Here is a 21,868-nt window from a genome sequence, read left to right on the forward strand (position 1 = left end):
CCTCTCTATACCAGTAAATACTTCCATAGTAGACCTGTAATAGCTCTTCTTCTTTGGCTATGTACATGTCTGACTCTCCTTCCAGCTCTAAGTTCTTTTGGGGCAAGGCTGTATATATATATATATATATTTTTTCAGTTGTGTATGTCCAGTGCAGAAGGTCAATAAATGGGCTTTAAAACTAACAGATAAATAATTGGATGAATGATTAATCAGTTGAAAAAAATAAATAAAAAATAAATTAATCAGTTGATCCCAATTCTCAACTTCCCTTATTAATGCAATCATTTTAAGATTTTGTTCTTGTTTATTTTTAAATGTGTGAGTCTGTCAGGCTGTTTTAAACCAGTGCATACCACTCACCTGGGCCTCTTGTTAATGTGCAGATTGTGACACAGTAGGTCTGAATGGAGCCTGAGAGTCTGCATTTTAAACAATCTCCCAGGTGATGCTGATGATGCCGGTCCAAGGAGCATAGCAAAGTCATCAGGACAGCAGGGTTCCTGGGGGACAGGGGTTGCTTCTGTCTGTGACTGGGTGAAGCTCTAAAAATAAGGGGAGACTTACTGACGATGACATTCAGATGACAAGGATCACACTTTGTATCCACTATTTCCATCCAGGAGCTTTGGTCTCCTTTTCTGGAATTCATCTTCTCAGTGATAAGCTGAACTTGAGCTCTTATTTCTCATTTTCTCCAGCTAGAGTCCAGCCTAGGCCACAGATGTTGTTCCTTCCATACCTTTGTGATTGTTGTCAGGGGCTCAGCTGAGCTGGGAGAGAAAGCACTGAGCTAGCTACCAGGTGTCAGAGTAGCTAATTAAAGCAACAAACTAAGAATGAAAGAATTCAACCATAAATCACGGACTTCAATGATATAAGCAAGAGTCTAAAACTGCAAAAGGTAATGGCTGGCCCTGTTCCATTTCCGCTTGTGGAAAGGCATACCAGTCAGGGGCAGATGGATCAGTGTAAATGTGAGAGTTGTCTTGTTCTTGAATAAGCCCCTGAAGAAAAGGCAGTTTTAAGGCCCCGGAGACTTGGGGGAGAGAGTGAGGGCAGAGGGAAGGGCTCAGAGTGGGAACGTCCTGGGTACTGAGACAGGGGGCAGTGAGCCAGAGCTGCAGTTTCATTTGACTAGAGGGACCACATCTAAGCTCACTCACGTGATCATTGGCAGTATTCAGGTCCTTGCTGGCTACTGGCAGGAAGAGGACCTCAGGTCTCACCATGGGAGCCTCTCCTTCCGGCATCTTACAACATGGCAACTGGCTTTCCTCAGGGGAAGCGAGCAAGGGAGAGAGCACATGAGAGTAAACATCTAAGATGGAAGGTATAGTCCTTCAATAACCTAATGTCACAGTGATATCCCATTACTTCTGCGTCATCCTTTTTGTTAGAACCAAGTCATTAGGTCCAGCCCACACAGGAGGGCATTACCAAGGGCTTGAATACTGGAGGTGGTGATGTTGGGGACCTTCTTATGAGCCACCTATCACAAAGACCCAGATAACATTTTCCCCGTTTCCTAACTATTCTTTGAGCACACTGTAGAGTGTGTTCTCCCTATATCCAGGCTTTTGATTTCATTCTGTTCTGGACAGTGGTCTAATTTCCCCACGTGTCTGAAGTTCCTCTTCTTAATGGCATTCCATCTCCCTTAGGAACAAAGACGGCTAGGTCTCATCCCTCACTTCTCATATCCCCTCACCATACCCATCCCAGGAAGAGGGCTATGATAAATATTTGTTGATTATGATCAACTCTCAACTTAAACTTGTTTAAACTTTTTCTCTTTTAGTCTAGCTTTCTGGGGCTCCAGGATTTCTGTGGGAGCCTTTATATTCAGAGCCTTTTCCTGCTGAGCAAACAGACCTCCTCCAGGTCGATAATCCTTGCTGGGAGGGTGAGGTAGGGTTATTGTTTACACTACAGAGCTGTTTTCTAGCGCCTTTAACATTGGAATTTAGTTATTGAAAGAAGCAGGGATGATCTAGAGCCCTTTAGAGCAGAGAAAAGATGAAAGGCAAGAGAATTGGCACTTTGCAGTTGAGTTTCTCATTTATTCCTCCCAACAAACATGAGGTGGAGTTTAATACCCTCACCTTGCAAATACAGAAGTTGGGACCCCACAATTAGCAAAGAGCAGACTCAGAACCTGAACCCAGACCCCAGACTCTTCTCTTTACCCCTGCCTTATGCTTCTAGGTGTGATTTCCAGAGTGATTTACCCTCACATGAGGCTCTTTCCTGCTGGGGCCATTTGCAGTATCACTCTCCATGCTTCCTGTGGTTTTTCCCTGGCCTGAGATGCCCAGTAAACACCTGATGAATGAACTCTTCCTCCTCTGGAGAAAGAAGTGGCCAGGGGCTTCCACCCTTACTCCCAAAGGCCAAGCAGAACATTAGACCACCCAGCCAGCAAACCTGATTCCTGGAGTGATGGTGTGGAGTGAGGCAGGGAGAAGCGGGCCTGGGTGAAATGGCAAAGAAATCTTGTCAGGCACCACAGGAAGAGAAGGTAACTTGAAATGTATGCATATGTAAATGTATGGCTTTGGCAAGCAGACTTGTTTGCCCTTTTCAGAGGGGCCTCAGCAGTGTCCTCAGTCCCCTGAGTGGAACACCTGATGCAGGTGAGTGTTGCAGGAGACATTGAGCAGACCCAGAAATATATGCAGAAAGAATTACCAGAGCAGACCTGATGTGGCTGTGGCTTGAGAGGCCAGCTTGCAAGGCAGGCCTCGGTGAGCTTGCCATTCAAGAGGGTTCCCATCACCCCAACTGATAAGTTGCTCACTATACCTAAACTGTTCGTGCAAACAATGTGGTTTATGCTCCACAACTGCTCTCCTGGGAGCCCAGAATCTGGGGGCATGCTAGGCAGACAGTGCCTGCATGATCAGCCCCCAGGAAAGACGCTGGGCACTGAGTCTCTGCTAAGCTCCCCTGGTAGCCTCGTATAGTCTGGATTTGTTCCTGAGGGAATTTAGTGTGTCCTGTATGACTCCGCAGAGATAGGACTCTTGAAAGCTCATGCCTCATTACCCTTGGCTGATTTTGCTTTGTATCCTTTCACTGTAATAAATCTTAGCCTTGAGCATGACTAAACACTGAATCATGTGAGTCCTCCTGGCAAACACTGATGCTGATGTGGTCCTGGAGACTCCTGACATACTAAGGAAGGAGGGAGGGTAGGTGTGAGGGCAAGAGCTTTCCCCAGCTAGATGTCTGGAAATCCTCTTAACTCCACAGCTATCCAGACTTCTCCCTCCTGGTCTTCCTCTTTCCCTCTCAGGATCTCTAATTTTCTTCTTTACCTCATTGAAGAGCCTCATTATTCAAAATAAATGCTTGAGGGTGTCCTCCTATGATTCAAACTCCTCTTAGCTCTGATATGGGAGAATGAGACCAGGGCTTAGTAATATGAAAAAAATCTTGAATCCTTTAATTAATAAGTACACTGAAAGCAAAATATCTATAGGTTCTCCATTTAAAATTCTCTCTGTTAAAATATCTGAAATGGCATTCTTCTCTGAAAATGTAGATGGGTGTCACCTGGAGGGGGGTCTTGGAGCAGAAAGAGTATCATTTGGTATGGACACAGGAGTGTGTCCTTATGGTGATTGAGCAACTCCTTAAGGTGGTTGACAATGTGACAGATGTGAGGTTTTCTTCCCTCCAAATCTGAGAAAGGACGATGTGAAGGCAGGGTCAGATCCAATGGTTAGTGGAAGCCTTTTTTACAACTTCGAATTTCAAGTCAGGTGCAGGGGGATGGGGAGTCACTGAATGTTTTTTTTAACAGAGAACTGAGATCTTGAATATCTTTTCTAGTTCAAAGACTATATATATGAATACCTGAATGTCTCAGGGCCATTTTGGAGAAATTGGTGCTGTAATTTTAGATACTTTTATTGCAATTTTTGGGAGCCATTAAGCCATCATCAGGGATCCTGTCTGGTTTGACACTCTTATTTCCTTCCCTTCCTCCTTGCTTTTTTCTTTAATGAAAAACCAGAGTCCTCATTTTCTTCTCCACATCATTGTCATTCAAATTATTTAATTTAGTGAGTGGGCCTATGATTTGCATTTAGAAGAAAATTGCCATTTACATTTTTAACTAAAGCAGTTGGGTGATAAATCAACAGGAGCTCATTATGCCCGTTTCCCAGCCAGGTGGGACCCCTAACCCGGCCACACAGCTGGGGAGCAACCCACTAACTACAGGTGCCTTCCCTGCTCAGACACTGACCTTCTCCTATGATTAGGCCACATTTCTCCTCTGAGCAAAAGTCTAGAATTGGTTTGATCAACCATACAATTGTGACATACTAACACCATGAAGGCATTTAGAAAATGGTGTAATAAAAATCTTTCAAGAGTTGAAAGCTAAACTCAACATTTATTTTTTAAAGATTTTATTTATTTGAGAGAGTGAGTGGAGGAGGGGCAAGGGGAGAAACAGACCCTCCTCTGGAGCAGGGAGCCAGATCTAGGACTTGATCCTGGGACTCCAGGATCATGACCTGAGTGAGCCAAAGGCAGACTCTTAACTGGCTGAGCCACCCATGCACCCCTAAACTCAGCATTTGTAATAGAATCTTCCTCTTCTGATATAAAAGGATGAATCTCAGTATCTAAATATTTTACTATGTGCCCGCTATGTGCCAGGCACCATTCTAAGCACTTTACTAGTATTATTTAATGCCCATAACAACCCTTTCTTCAGCAGGGATGATTATTACTCCCATGTGATAGTAAATTTTCTGTGTCAATTTGTTTGAGCCATGAGTTAGTTGCCAAGCTATTTGGTTAGACATCATTTCCAGTCTTTCTGTAACAGTGTGTGTGGATGATAGTAACATTTCAATTGGTAGACCGAGTCAAGCATATTGGCCTCTCCAACATGGGTGGGCTTCATCCAGTCCATGGATGGCCTGAATGGAATAATGTTTGGGTAAGACGAATTCTCTTTATCTGCCCATCTCTGAACTGGGACCTCAGTTTCCTCCTGCCCTGGACTCAGACTAGAGCTTACACTATTGGCTCTCCTCAGTCTCCAGCTTAGTGACTGCAGATCTGGGGACTCTTTGGTCTCTGTCATCATGGGAGCCAATTTCTTACAGTGTATCCATCAAACACTCTTTCTTCCTCTCTCTCTCCTCCTCTTTCTCTTTCTCTCTTTGAAGAATATTGCTCCCTCTGGAAAAAAAATGTCTATTGGTTTTATTTCTCTGGAGAAATCAGACTAATGCACCCCATTTCACAGAAATAGAATCTAAAGCACAGAGCCAAGATGAACATGGCTACAGTAAGAGGATCCAAACTGTCCAATTTCAGAGCTCACAGTATATGGTCCAGCTCATCAAATAGTAAATAAATACAAATAACAATGAGGATTTGATTCTTTTGCTTCTCAAATTAGTATATATGAAAGACAGTGGGAAAAAAAACTATATTGATGAGAAGATGGGAAAATGGGCACACCTGTGCAGTGTTGGTGGCCCTACCAGCTAGTAAAATCTTTCCAAAAGGCAGCTTGAAGATATCACAGTGCAAAATGTGCAGATCCTGGCAGTACCTGGCTCCTTAAATATCACCAAAGCAACCTGCTGCTAAGACAAAACTGAGCTTTCGGCTTTCTGCCATGGAGGAGACCACCGCCTCGGAAATCTTTGGCAATGTCTCAGAAAGGGAAAGGGAAAGTCAGAACTTAGTGAGAATGGAAGTTTAGTCTAAGGTTGGTCTTTAAGTGGGGGTTAGGAGGAGGATGATATTTGCTTAGGATTGGGTAAGAATGATCCAGGGTTGGTAGAAATAGCAAGGTGAGGATTTTGAGGAGAGGGATTCAAAGAACCTTATGACACCCTCTGTCTGTTGATATATTTTTTGAAGAGTTGATGGGTCTTTGGGAAGTTCCTGTCATGAGCAATCAAACCACTGGCTTGTGCAGGCCTGTGAAACAAAGTCAGAGCTCTAATCAACAGGAGAGAGGTGGGGTTTGTTGTTCATTTTGGCAAAAATCATAATGAAGTTAAGGTAGATTTTTAAAGGTTGAGGAAAAATAAAGATCTTTCAGGTGGCTAATTTGAATACATCACGTAAACTACTGCTTCAAACTTCTTTAATGGATCACGATAGCACCATTAGTGACAAACAGCCCAAATGTCCAACAATAGAGGAACTGGCTCAATAACGTATGACACTTCAATACAATGGAGTTTGGCCATTCAGCCTCTAAAGAAATAATTGTATAGAAATATATAATCTCTACTATATGAATCACCTCCCAGCCTACATGTCCTTTTTTTTTTTTTTTTTTCAATCTTGTAGTTGTCCAGCCTGGCACTGCAGGGAAATATTCTCTAGGATAGCTAGAAGGGGGTAGGCTTGGTGTGGGTGGACTTGGTTCCTATAGACAGCTTGGTTTAAATGAAGAGATGTTCCAATTTCCTGGGGGTATGGGTGATACAGAGCCCTCGTGTTGGCAGCCATGGGCCCACATAGCTCCTGGGCAGTGGAAGAGTGCTCCCAACCCCTCACTTGGCACTGACTGAGCAGCCTCTCCCACTCCAGGACCACTCTCGTACCTCAGTGTCCCTGTGTCAGGACTATGTTCTCTCCTCTCTGCTTTGGAGTTCCTCTTTTGGTTAGTGGACTTCTACTCAGCTTACATGCTTTTTTCGAAACTTACATGCTTTTCCTATCCATCTGTCTGTCTTAGTACTTATCCTACCACATTATGATGTTTCAGTTCGTACATCTCCCATCACATTGTAAGTGACTCAAAAACAGGGTCCATGTCTTATTTGGTATGTCTAGTCCCGGCACGCAGCAGTCATTCAGTGTATTTTGTTAAATAATGGGATGGGATAGAAAAATATCTCATTAAATCATTTGAAGAGGATGCCTGGGATGGCTCAGTGGTTGAGTGTCTCCCTTTGGCTCATGTCGTGATCCTGGGGTTCTGGGACCGAGTTCTGCATCAGGATCCCTGCAGGGAGCCTGCTTCTCCCTCTGCCTGTGTCTCTGTCTCTTTCTCTTTCTGTGTCTCTTATGAATAAATAAAAAATCTGTAAAAAAATAAATCATTTGAAGAGTTATCTTTTCCTTTGATGAATAGGCGAAAAGACTTTCTCAAGTGCATTTTGTGTCATAGTATTCCTTCACCCAGAGACTATATAAAAGGGAAACCCTTCTGATAGCACTGCCTAGCTGATCCCCTAAAAGAAAATCACCCAAATGGCCCAGCTATCACACTTTCCACTCTGAGGTCCCAAGGTAGCAAGGCTTCTTTGTCTAAAGATGGTATCTGATAAAATGTATGAAAAGATTTTCCCCTAGATCTGAGAAGGGCACAGAGAAGTAGATTTATCAGGTGCTCTGGGTCTTCCGTGGTTTCTTTCAGAACCTGGGATCATATATGGGGCAACAAATCTGGGAGGAAGAAAAGTTTCCCAAGGAATCTACACATCTTTAGAGAGAAAAACGCCCTTAAAGAAAGTTGAAGGGGAGAGGGGCAAGATGGCGGAAGAGTAGGGTCTCCAAATCACCTGTCTCCACCAAATTACCTAGAAAACCTTCAAATTATCCTGAAAATCTATGAATTCGGCCTGAGAATTAAAGAGAGAACACCTGGAATGCAACGTCTACAAGAGACTCATTTTAGACAGAAGGACACCTACAGCCTGAAAATAAAAGGTTGGAGAACCATTTACCATTCGAATGGTCCTCAAAAGAAAGCAGGAGTAGCCATCCTTATATCAGATAAACTAAAATTTACCCCAAAGACTGTAGTGAGAGATGAAGAGGGACACTATATCATACTTAAAGGATCTATTCAACAAGAGGACTTAACAATCCTCAATATATATGCCCCGAATGTGGGAGCTGCCAAATATATAACTCAATTATTAACCAAAGTGAAGAAATTCTTAGATAATAATACACTTATACTTGGTGACTTCAATCTAGCTCTTTCTATACTCGATAGGTCTTCTAAGCACAACATCTCCAAAGAAACGAGAGCTTTAAATGATACACTGAACCAGATGGATTTCACAGATATCTACAGAACTTTACATCCAAACTCAACTGAATACACATTCTTCTCAAGTGCACATGGAACTTTCTCCAGAATAGACCACATATTGGGTCACAAATTGGGTCTGAACTGATACCAAAAGATTGGGATCGTCCCCTGCATATTCTCAGACCATAATGCCTTGAAATTAGAACTAAATCACAACAAGAAGTTTGGAAGGACCTCAAACACGTGGAGGTTAAGGACCATCCTGCTAAAAGATGAAAGGGTCAACCAGGAAATTAAGGAAGAATTAAAAACATTCATGGAAACTAATGAGAATGAAGATACAACCATCCAAAATCTTTGGGATGCAGCAAAAGCAGTCCTAAGGGGGAAATACATCGCAATACAAGCATCCATTCAAAAACTGGAAAGAACTCAAATACAAAAGCTAACCTTACACATAAAGGAGCTAGAGAAAAAACAGCAAATAGATCCTACACCCAAGAGAAGAAGGGAGTTAATAAAGATTCGAGCAGAACTCAACGAAATCGAGACCAGAAGAACTGTGGAACAGATCAACAGAACCAGGAGTTGGTTCTTTGAAAGAATTAATAAGATAGATAAACCATTAGCCAGCCTTATTAAAAAGAAGAGAGAGAAGACTCAAATTAATAAAATCATGAATGAGAAAGGAGAGATCACTACCAACACCAAGGAAATACAAACGATTTTAAAAACATATTATGAACAGCTATATGCCAATAAATTAGGCAATCTAGGAGAAATGGACGCATTCCTGGAAAGCCACAAACTACCAAAACTGGAACAGGAAGAAATAGAAAACTTTAACAGGCCAATAACCAGGGAGGAAACTGAAACAGTCATCAAAAACCTCCCAAGACACAAGAGTCCAGGGCCAGATGGCTTCCCTGGGGAATTTTATCAAACGTTTAAAGAAGAAACCATACCTATTCTCCTAAAGCTGTTTGGAAAGATAGAAAGAGATGGAGTACTTCCAAATTCGTTCTATGAGGCCAGCATCACCTTAATTCCAAAACCAGACAAAGACCCCACCAAAAAGGAGAATTACAGACCAATATCCCTGATGAACATGGATGCAAAAATTCTCAACAAGATACTGGCCAATAGGATCCAACAGTACATTAAGAAAATTATTCACCATGACCAAGTAGGATTTATCCCTGGGACACAAGGCTGGTTCAACACCCGTAAAACAATCAATGTGATTCATCATATCAGCAAGAGAAAAACCAAGAACCATATGATCCTCTCATTAGATGCAGAGAAAGCATTTGACAAAATACAGCATCCACTCCTGATCAAAACTCTTCAGAGTGTAGGGATAGAGGGAACATTCCTCAACATCTTAAAAGCCATCTATGAAAAGCCCACAGCAAATATCATTCTCAATGGGGAAGCACTGGGAGCCTTTCCCCTAAGATCAGGAACAAGACAGGGATGTCCACTCTCACCACTGCTGTTCAACATAGTACTGGAAGTCCTAGCCTCAGCAATCAGACAACAAAAAGACATTAAAGGCATTCAAATTGGCAAAGAAGAAGTCAAACTCTCCCTCTTCACCGATGACATGATACTCTACCTAGAAAACCCAAAAGTCTCCACCCCAAGATTGCTAGAACTCATACAGCAATTCGGTAGCGTGGCAGGATACAAAATCAATGCCCAGAAGTCAGTGGCATTTCTATACACTAACAATGAGACTGAAGAAAGAGAAATTAAGGAGTCAATCCCATTTACAATTGCACCCAAAAGCATAAGATACCTAGGAATAAACCTAACCAAAGATGTAAAGGATCTATACCCTCAAAACTATAGAACACTTCTGAAAGAAATTGAGGAAGACACAGAGATGGAAAAATATTCCATGCTCATGGATTGGCAGAATTAATATTGTGAAAATGTCAATGTTACTCAGGGCAATATACACGTTTAATGCAATCCCTATCAAAATACCATGGACTTTCTTCAGAGAGTTAGAACAAATTATTTTAAGATTTGTGTGGAATCAGAAAAGACCCCGAATAGCCAGGGGAATTTTAAAAAAGAAAACCATATCTGGGGGCATCACAATGCCAGATTTCAGGTTGTACTACAAAGCTGTGGTCATCAAGACAGTGTGGTACTGGCACAAAAACAGACGCATAGATCAGTGGAACAGAATAGAGAATCCAGAAGTGGACCCTGAACTTTATGGGCAACTAATATTTGATAAAGGAGGAAAGACTATCCATTGGAAGAAAGTCTCTTCAATAAATGGTGCTGGGAAAATTGGACATCCACATGCAGAAGAATGAAACTAGACCACTCTCTTTCACCATACACAAAGATAAACTCAAAATGGATGAAAGATCTAAATGTGAGACAAGATTCCATCAAAATCCTAGAGAAGAACACAGGCAACACCCTTTTTGAACTCGGCCATAGTAACTTCTTGCAAGATACATCCACGAAGGCAAACGAAACAAAAGCAAAAATGAACTATTGGGACTTCATCAAGATAAGAAGCTTCTGCACAGCAAAGGATACAGTCAACAAAACTCAAAGACAACCTACAGAATGGGAGAAGATATTTGCAAATGACGTATCAGATAAAGGGCTAGTTTCCAAGATCTATAAAGAACTTATTAAACCCAACACCAAAGAAACAAACAATCCAATCATGAAATGGGCAAAAGACATGAAAAGAAATCTCACAGAAGAGGACATAGACATGGCCAACATGCACATGAGAAAATGCTCCGCATCACTTGCCATCAGGGAAATACAAATCAAAACCACAATGAGATACCACCTCACACCAGTGAGAATGGGGAAAATTAACAAGGCAGGAAACAACAAATGTTGGAGAGGATGCGGAGAAAAGGGAACCCTCTTACACTGTTGGTGGGAATGTGAACTGGTGCAGCCACTCTGGAAAACTGTGTGGAGGTTCCTCAAACAGTTAAAAATAGACCTGCCCTACGACCCAGCAATTGCACTGTTGGGGATTTACCCCAAAGATACAAATGCAATGAAACGCCGGGACACCTGCACCCCGATGTTTATAGCAGCAATGGCCATGATAGCCAAACTGTGGAAGGAGCCTCGGTGTCCAACGAAAGATGAGTGGATAAAGAAGATGTGGTCTATGTATACAATGGAATATTACTCAGCCATTAGAAATGACAAATACCCACCATTTGCTTCAACGTGGATGGAACTGGAGGGTATTATGCTGAGTGAAGTAAGTCAGTCGGTGAAGGACAAACATTATATGTTCTCATTCATGTGGGGAATATAAATAATAGTGAAAGGGAATATAAGGGAAGGGAGAAGAAATGTGTGGGAAATATCAGAAAGGGAGACAGAACGTAAAGACTGCTAACTCTGGGAAACGAACTAGGGGTGGTGGAAGGGGAGAAGGGCGGGGGGTGGGAGTGAATGGGTGACGGGCACTGGGGGTTATTCTGTATGTTAGTAAATTGAACACCAATAAAAAATAAATTAAAAAAAAAAAGAAAGTTGAAGAAGAACTTTGGAGAAACCAGAAAATGATGAGAAACCTGGAGAATGGGAGTCTGATTCACCTTATTTTTGTTTGGTCTGGGTATGTGGTAGAGGGGTGATGTTAGGGAGGAAGTAGTTGCTTGGATCCCCTGTTTTCTTTGCCATTGGAGGAAATGACCCTTACCTTTGAATGAACGAGGGGTCCAGGGTCCAGGAGGTGGAACAGAGAGAACAGAACAAGTGCCAACATCACTAGTAAACATAATGCACTAAGAGTGGTTTGGAAAAATCTGTCTTATAAATCTTCCATTGTTGTGTTTAGGGATGGAAACTATTCTCGTTCCTTGAATTTCCTTCTTTGGGGAAGAAGTCTCCAAGGAATAGGAGATTGAAATATTGAGACTAAGCCTTATAAAAAAAAAAATGGGATTTAGGGTCCTGTTTTTCTCTTCATGATTGTACCATTTACAAATTCTGCTTATCGAAGTGGCTTTTCTTCTATTTCTGCAGAAAACTGTAGAGCTATGTCACTTTATCATTCTACTGTGCCATCTTTCCCATTGCTCTTTCTCTCCTCCCTTTCAAAATGGTTTGGTCAGAAAACATTGAGATACTGCTTTATTTATCATAGCACACAGCAGAATTTCTGAAGCTCTAAGAAAATCCTAACCTCGCCAATTTTTAGAAACAGCAGAAAAGATGCCTGGGCACAGCCAAGTGATTCAAATTAGATAGCTCTGAGTTTAAAATTTTCAAGAAGTGGGCTTTCACTGGCTTCTCCCTGTGCATCTGCATTTTGAGAGTCAGAATATGGAAATGAGAGGGACTATTTCAATGAGGAAAGCATTCAGCCATCGGTAAAAGAAAAATCTGACTACAACGGTATAAATAAATAAATAAATAGATAAATAAATAAATAAATAAATAAATAAATAAATAAATAAATAAATAGGGATTGTTTTTCCTCTCAAAAAAGAAGTCTGGAGATAGTTCACTGCCGGTGTTGATGTAGAGGTTTGATGATGCTAAGGCCCAGGGATCTCTTGGCAAGGCCCTCATGGTTGTCACAGGCTGTTTAGGCCATCACGTATTCATTCAAGAAAGGAAGAAGGCCGGGGATCCCGGGTGGCTCAGTGGTTTAGCGCCTGCCTTTGGCCCAGGGCACGATCCTGGAGTCCCAGGATTGAGTCCCAGGATCGAGTCCCGGGATCAAGTCCCGGGATCGAGTCCCGCCTCAGGCTCCCAGCATGGAGCCTGCTTCTCCCTCCTCCTGTGTCTCTGCCTCTATGTCTATCATAAATAAATAAATCTTTAAAAAAGAAAGGAAGGCCGAAGGAACAACAAGGTGACACGGTAGTCCCCTTATCTGCAGTTTTGCTTTCTGCATTTCAGTTATCCTTGCTCAACAGCAGCCTGGAAACAGATGTTTCTCCTTTTGATGGATTTTATCATCTCTCATCAACACAAGAAACGGCCGAAGGGCGAATACAGCATAATAAGATATTTTGGGAGAAAGAGAAAGGAACCACATTCGCATAACTTTTATATAGTAATAGTGTTATAATTTTTCTATTTTAACATGAGTTATTGTTGCTAACCCCTATTGTGCCTAATTATAAAGTAAACTTTGTGATTGGTACGTAGGTATAGGGAAAAAAACACAGTGTATATAAGTTTTAGTACTATCCACAGTTTCAGGAGCCCAGTGGAGGTCTTGGAGCACATTCTTTATTGGTAAGAGGGCGGGAATCTTGTACTTTTTTTTTACAAAAACAGTAACATTCCAGAAGGCCTTAGCAGACATCATTGCCTAGAACGATGTCACATGGCCATTGTTACATTCGAGGAAGACTGGGAAAAAGAGTCTTTTGCCTTCCCAACTTCGTAGGAGAGCCAGTCAGGAGAGTAGGGCTGGGAATGTGCGTTGGCTCCACCCACCTCCAGTTTTCCCTGGCGGCCCATAGCCTGGGCATGAGATATTCTGTCTACCTTCTGTTTGCACTTCATTGTTCTCCTTGCCCGTTCTTGTTAGTCAGCACAAATAGTTGGCTCAGTGTTTAGACCCTGTGAATATGACCTAGTGGATATCACAAACCCTTTTCAAAATGAGAAAAGCACATAGTTTTAGGGGACAGTGTTGGGTGAAGCAGGCTGGGCAAATACATGAAGAAAAAGCTTTGGAGAGGAACGTCCTCAGAGTGCAGTTAGACTTTGAACCATGTCTGTTTAAAATACCCTATTATCACTTCCCAAACAGGGGGAAGCCAGTCCCAGTGTGAACCAGACTCAGAAGCGTCTAGCTTTGGGACACATTAGGAAAGGCAGTCCCCCCAGGGATCCATCAGAGGAGAAATTGGGCTCCTCTTCAATTTGAGCTGAACTCAAAACCCTCAAAGGCAAATTGTTCCACTCCTTTAGCACATCATTGTAGGGCCCATTAAAGCATAATGAGAAAAGGACTCCGCCAGAGCCCCAGAGCATTCTGGAGGTGTGACAAGGGCCAGGTAATGTTTAAACTGAGTGTGGAGAGGCTGGCTTTCCATCAGAAAGGATTTGCAGGAGTGCAGAGAATGAGCTGAGCAAGCCAGGCATTTTCTCAACTGGGGAGGCACTCTGAACCCATCGGTCCACAACTCTGTAACTCATGGCTTTCCCCAGCACCAGTGGCTCCTGCACACCCATGATCAGAATTACTCATTGCCATAGCAACCTCAAGAATGGCTTCAAATGATGTCTCTTTGATCCTTGAGGATGCAGGTGTGTTTTTCTTTCTTTTTTTTTTCCTCTCTCTCTCTTTCCTTCCTTTCCTACCCTTTCCTTTCCTTCCCTCTCTCTTTCCCTCTCTTTTTCTTTCTTTCTTCTCCAGGAGGCAGGGCAGGGCAGTGGCGGAAGAGTGATAAAAGATAGGGCTGAAATTAGCTGTTGAAGTTGCCACTCCAACAAGAAATGGCACACGCCTCAAGGCAGAGGATGAACAGATGGTGTGTAAGTTGTACTCTTAGCCTCTTGAAGCATCTGCCCTCACACAGATTCTCAGATCCTCTCATAAGGAAAAGGGGATTTACATTATGGCTACAGGAAATGAGAGAAATGGGATTCCTCTCCTAGGTAGAATTTTGATACATAAACAAGAAAATAAGAAGAATGTTTTTCTCTTATTGCTCTCTCTTGTGCTTACTCATTTTTCAGAAGCAGTCTGGTTTATGTGGAAAGTTTCAACAATTCAATAAATTCAGCAAACTTTTATGGAGTGTCTTCTCTTTATTTTTACTTTATCGTTTATATCTCACCTCTTCGAACAGGAATTCTAGGCAGTTTACACTAAAGGACATAAAAGACAAGACTAATAAAATAGAAATCAGGACCAAAAAAAAAAAAAAGCAAATATTTTAACCACTAGAGTTAACATAGTGGTAACTGAGGACTACAATTTAATTTGAGAATCCAAATTTATATTCTCATCAGTTTATCTTGGAGAAAACAATTTTTCTCCTACTAAATTCTGAAAGACAATTCTTTTGAGGAATTTGGATTTAGTTGATGTTGAGTAACATGCCCTTCTTTCTCTCCTTCATCATGATCATCAGTGACATTTATTGAGAGTTATTTACTAAGTGACATTTATTTTTTGACACTTATTGAATATGCTAGATACTATTCCAAGCACTCTAGATATACTATCTCCTCCTTGAAATAATCCTAGGAGGTATGTGCTATTATTATCCTCATCCTCTAGGAGGGAGAATTGAAACAGAGGTGAAGTCTTCCATGTAACAGACTCAGTTCTTAGGCTACTGTTCCTGCCATGGAGACATGTTCACCTGCTGAGCCTAACAGTAAGACTGTCTTTAAGGACCAGGACTGGATCCTGCCCCTGCCAGGGATCCCTCAGCCCATTCACATGCCCCAGGAGAGCTGCTTAGGTGGAAGGACAAGGAGCTCTGCCTCAGTCAAGATGACCCTTGACCTTAGCTGATGAAGCTAATATTCTGGTCCCACTGCCAAAGTTGTTCTTCTTGTGGAAGGGGATGCAGAAGGTTGATTCTGGCCTATTACATCCTTTTTGAAGTAAGAACTGAGAAATCAAGGCACTTTTGAGACATGGTCTCACTTTGTGGAAACTTATCTCATGACCTGCTCAAACCAGTGAGGTCTGAACCTTCTTCAAGCACTTCAGTTTCTCTCTAAAATATGGCCTGCCTCGCTTATAGACTAGGGGGCAATTGATGCTTTCCATTCCAGAGAATCCTCTGCCATGGGAACTTGTAGACATCCAGCCAAAGCATCTAAGGGGGCATGATCTGGTGTGGATAGGAGGCTCCCAGGAGGAGCTCCAGAGAGCAGAGGGGCTGGTAGCCCTAAGTGGAGAAATCTGCCCCAAATATTTTTGTTTTAGTCAAGATGCCACACAGATATTGTGGCACCACTGGAGGGCTGGAGTGGTCGGAGCAACTATTCACATGATCTTTCTCCCTCTCACTTTTACACAATTAGAGTCCTCTCTGTGGGTCTTACGGTTATGTCCTTCAAAGAATTTGGCAGCCTAACTTTACTGAAATGGTATTTTTGTTTAAGTCAATACTCTTCTTTCTTTTGCATTGTCCACATTTTGTAGACTGCCAACTGCTATAGTCCAGCACGAGTGATGCTTTGCTTTTTCCCTCCGGATGCTCCCTCCCCTGCCCTCCACCCCATCATGGTTTGCATGGGCATATTTGAAATTTGTCGCATTCCTCTTCATAATAATCATTACTGTTTCTCAAGTGCTTATTATGTAGCAGGCATGGAACTAAGAGGGTCATATAAAGTAATTCATTTAAGCCTCCGCTCTACAGGGTGGGGATGATTATTATCATTTTACACAAGACAAAACCGAGGTTCAGAGAGGTCCCATTATTGCCCAGGGTCTCATAAGTGGTAAGCGGCAGAACTGGGACTTTACCCCAGGAGACTGACTCCAACGCCTGGATTTGCGCCACTCACTGGCCACCTTCCACCATTCATTGCATGACTATGATGACAAATTTTAACAAAATGGAGCACAGGAGCTATTTTGCATATACCACTACATGTTGCTTACATACAACAGAAGGGCAGTTTTTAAAATCAACATTTTACTCAATTTCAGGTTGTATTTACATATGTTGTCTTTTAACTGTTTATGGATGGATAGCTACTCCAGAAAATAAATCTCTTAGGACTCAGCGTGAAAAAAAATCCTTGTTAAATATTTTGTGAAAAATCATTTTGTGTTGCTGCCAAAGCAACAGAAAATAATTAAATTCTTTTGCATTTTTTGATGTAATTTACATAAGTCGTCATGCTATTCCTACCTGTGAATGTCAAGTGTCCTAGTCTGGGCCCCCTATGGTAATCTGTGTCAGGATAATTATGATTTCAGCATTGTGAGCCAGGGTTGAGCAGCAATGTTGCAGTTCATTTGACACACGGGAGTCTCTAATTCTTGGAAACAGACAGTGTAGACCAGAACTAGGGAAAGTTCTGCAGCCCTAAGAGCCTTGAGAAAATGCAAAGCAAAGCAGGTTCCCAGGCCAGCTGTCACTGCTGTCCTCCAGCCACTGACTGCTCTGCAGAGACTGGCCTGAGCCCCATCCCTGTAGCTAATCTAGCGCCACATACAGTACGTTCTGGAGACCTCCAGTGACCTTTGCCTATTCTATCCCTGACTCCCAAATGTGACCTTGGGCTATCTTATCTTCTATCCATGCCTAGGTTTTTCTATTTTTATAAATAGCTCTTCCTCCTCTGTTAAAGAATGGCAGTTTTGTAAAAGGCTTTGTATTCCCTGGGGGAAGGAGGTCTTCAAATAAATGACACAGCATCCATATCTGTATTTTTCTTTAGTGTTAGATACAGCCGAAAGTTATGCCTTCTACTCTATATTCTAGGGTATTTGTGGGAACAACCTCCAAATGGCCCAAGGACAGGGAGGATAAAGTGTTTCCTGTTCCCTCTTGCAGGGCTTGCAATCCAGCAAAATGGTCTGCCTCTGAGCTTTCTGGAGGGGCACTGGGCCAGCCACACAGGCCTGTATGGCTTTTAGGACCTTCATCAACTCCATTAAAGTTAGTCATTCTAATTAACACTTCATTGGTACATAGTGGGAGCTGGGTTTTTTAAGTGTTCTGAAAACTTCGCCAAGCCAGCTGATGAGGGCTTGGATACTAGGGTCATAGGTCACCATAAACCCAAAATCTAACAGCAGGACTCTCGCAGTGGAGGAGGACTTTATCTCCTGGGAGACCCGCGCCACATCCCAGCGGCACTTAAATCACAGGGAGGAAAATTTTATGACTTGAAAAGAAGACAATGCCACCGCTCTAAACCCGGTGCTTCCTATTAGGAAGAAAATGATTCGGGAACTCCAGAGCCACAGGGAAGCGTTAGTACCAGTGACCAATAAACCGTGAGGGTTCAGCAAGAGGAGAAATAATTCCTCCAGCTCCAAACCCAGGAGGGATGGAGAGAATAATGAAGGAAAAGGGATCTAAAGACAACCATAAAAACACTAGGAAAATTGGGAAAGAGAAGTCCCCTGGGTAATTCATTAAAGAGGGGAATTAATATCGGGTCAGACTAAGCTGCTTTAGATCTTCCCTACTGAAATAAGGGGACTGCTCAGGGCACCCATCCATTTCTGCAGAGAACCCAGAGGAGTGCTCTGTCCTGAGGTGGTCTCCGAGATCCCAGGCTCTCTGGACTCTGTCCTCAAAGCCCTACCTTCTGGCTACAGAGAGGTGCAGGGGTGAAGAGGTACTCATAGGGACAGGAAGTTTCTGCAGACCCACAGAGGAACCCCAGGATGCTGAGACCTCCACAACTCTTGTGGGAATCTGTTTCATTCCAATAGTGACCCAGCCTCAGCTCAAATCCCTAATTTTGCAGATGGATTAGTCAGCAACTTATGGGTCACAGAATCAATCAATCAGTCATCAAACTCACAGAAACTAAACTCCATAAAACAGCAAGGGAAATAAGCCAGAGTGAGACTGGGGCACGTAATTTCTTAGGCTGCTGTGAGGACCAGAGGCCAAGTAACATTTGTAACCAGAGTCTGTAAAACCTTTTCTGAGGGCACCTGGGACACTTAGGCCATTGTGCTACTTGGAACCTCCCTGACAGTGGAGGACATTTCTACTTTCTCTTCTCTTTCTAACAGGATGGGCCCAACATGGGTAGTTGAGCTGGAGGAGAGCTTTTCAAAGCGAAAGTGTCTTCATTTGCGGATCCAGGAAAAATTCACTTGGTTTAGTTTTTCTTCCCCAGAAAGTAATCTGTAATGGTTTCATAGCTCATAGACAAGTTACAATGAGTTTAAATGACTTACAATATATTAAAGTATGTGTGAGGGTGTTTAAATGCATCAGTATATCCCAAGGCCACATAGCATATAGCAAAACCAAGTTGTCTAATAAGATACAATTAAGGCAATAGAAAAAGAATGGCTATTACAGAGCAAATAAAGGAATATTTGAATAATCTGAACCTATGTAAACAAATCATCTTGCATCCTTGGGTGATAATAAAATTAGATAATAAGCTTTAGGATTGGAGATTTTCTTTGATTGCACAGGGCTAAAGGAGGAAAAAGTCTAGCTTGTTTTTGATCTTCTAACTAAATGTTACTAGTGGGGATCCCTGGGTGGCGCAGTGGTTTGGCGCCTGCCTGCCTTTGGCCCAGGGCGCGATCCTGGAGACCCGGGATCGAATCCCACATCAGACTCCCGGTGCATAGACCCTGCTTCTCCCTCTGCCTATGTCTCTGCCTCTCTCTCTCTCTCTCTGTGTGACTATCATAAATAAAAAATAAATAAATAAATAAATAAATAAATAAATAAATAAATAAATAAATGTTATTAGTGATGCTTAAAATCCCAACTGACAAACTCTACTACTGGCAAATTGAGTAACACAAGTGAAGCCAAGAAGTGGAAAAAAGACCTGATATAGAATTTCCCAAGGACTGCCCCTAAGCCTTACATGCTGTGGGGATCTGAGAAGCTAGTGTGTCAGCAGAGCCTGACAGCATCTCGTTGGCATGTTGGGTGGGCTGTGGAAGACTGGAGAGCATCGCTAACGACTTTACCCTAAGCAGAGAAACTTCTGACTCTCCCACTCACCTGATACTAGGTCCAGAATTGATTTCTTCATAGGTTGGTTCATTCGCCCAATATCTGTGGGCATCTATGTTAAGCAGGCTTTGCTCTGGGCCTGGGAGACATGAGGGAGAATAGGACAAACAAGGTCTTTACTATCATGAGGCTTAAGTTCTATGGGAAGTATACTGAAAATAAACAAGGAAGCCCATAAACAGACAAGATAAAGCCAGACAGTGATAATTGCTGTTAAGAAATAACAACCGGTGATGGGATAGAGTGTGACTAGGGTGGTAATAAAAGAAGGATGAGATAAGGATAGGAGATCAGAGAGGGTGTCTCTGGGAGCTGAGTGGCATTTGAGCAGAGATCTGAATAGCGAGAAAGGCGAGGTCATATGGAAATCTTGGGGAAAGACACTGTAGGCAGCAGGAATGGCGTGTGCAAAAGTGCTAGGGGGGCCACAAGTCTGCTGTGCCTAAGAAACAGAGAACCAGCATATCTGGCAAGGCTAAGGGAGAGATCTGAGATGCAGGGGAGCAAGGTGGGGCTAGATCTGGAAGGGTCTCGTCAACAAGAAAAACAAATAGGAGCCTTAGCCTAGGTGCTGGGAAGCCAAGAAGAGTAGGGAGGGGTGCGTTTGGGCCACGGTGAAAGTCTAGGTAGCAAAGTTACACTTGGTACTTGGGGATACCACCCCAGTGGAAGAAGGAATTTGGAAAGGGGAGGAGATAGTCTTGGACATGGGTCAGGCTGCCACATGGCCACAAGGACAAGCTTGGGAAAACCGCCAGACTGGTCACCAAGCTGTGCTCTCCATCTCGTAGACGGAACAGCAGGCAGGAAAAGCCAAGCAGAGAGATTAGTAATAGCAAGCTGACATCTGTGCGCGAGGCGCTCCTCTGTGCCACGCAGACACTCTGCATATATTCGCTCATTTTACCCTTATAACAACCCTATTCCCATCCCTGTTCAGACAAGGAAACTGAGGCACAGGGAGGTTAAGTAAGTGGCCCCAAACCTGCAAGTGAGGCAGTTGTGCAGAGCGAAGAGCTAGGGTGTGACTCTCCCTGAATTCCCTCCAGTCATCCCCAGACCTGGGTTTTCCAGCCTTCTTGGGATGCTTGCCTTTGTTCCAGGAGACACCCTCCTTCCCTTTACTGACTCTCTCCTTTCTGTCACTTCCGGCTTGAGTAGAGCTCTGTTAAATGCGACTAAAGTCCTAGCCGCTGAATATTTAAACTCCTGGTTGTGGGGAAAGAGCAAGTTTCTACATGACAGCACGAGCTGTTAAGCTGCTGTCTCAGAGAAAAGGGGACACCTCCACCTCTTCCACAGACAGAATGACATCGGTGTTAATCACAAACATTTGTGGCACACTTAGGGCGTATCAGGTGCTGTTCTGAGTCCCTCCTGTATACTAACTTCTCCAGACCTCACAAACACCCTACAAGATGTGTGGTAATATTCACTTCCTTTAGGGGAAACGGAGACACAGAGGTAGTTATGAGTTGAATTTTGTCCTATTCTCAAATATTTTGAAGTCCGAACCCCTTTGTACCTCAGTATGTGAACTTACTTGGGGAAAAAGGTTGTTGCAGGTGAGACTAGTTATGATGAGCTCATACCAGAGGAGGGTTAGCCCTCAATCCACTGTGACTGCTGTCCCTACAAGGAAAGAGGGAGCACAGGGAGAACACCATAGGAGAGGAGGCAGGGAGTAGAGTCCTGCCCATCCCTGAGTCGGGGACACCAGGGACTTCGGCTAACCACCAGAGGTTTAGAGGGAGAAGGACAGATTCTTCCTTAGAGCCTTCGCAAGGAACCACGGCCCCCAGGCCCCCAACACCCGGATTTCGGGCTTCTAGCCTCCGGCCCTGGGGGGGACCCGCTGCCGTTCGAGGTTGCCGGCTTGCAGCACTTTGTTCTGGGAGGCCTGGGAGGTGAAGTCGGAGAAGTCGCGCCCTTTGCCCTGGTCACACGCCGCCCAGGGGCAGGGCCAGGGTGAGCTGGGCTGTGCGGCTCAGACCTTTTCTCCGTGGTCGCGCCCTCCGTAGCAGAGGCGGATGTCGCGCTGGAGGGGACTGCCACCCAGGGGGCCAGCCTAGAGCAGCCGCAGAATGGAGCGGCCTTCTTGCACCGTGGGGCGCAGGCAGAGGGTGAAGAGCTGGCGCGAGTGCGGGCAAGCCTG

This window comes from Canis lupus, chromosome 8 (assembly GCF_011100685.1).
Source record: "Canis lupus familiaris isolate Mischka breed German Shepherd chromosome 8, alternate assembly UU_Cfam_GSD_1.0, whole genome shotgun sequence".
NCBI lineage: Eukaryota > Metazoa > Chordata > Mammalia > Carnivora > Canidae > Canis > Canis lupus.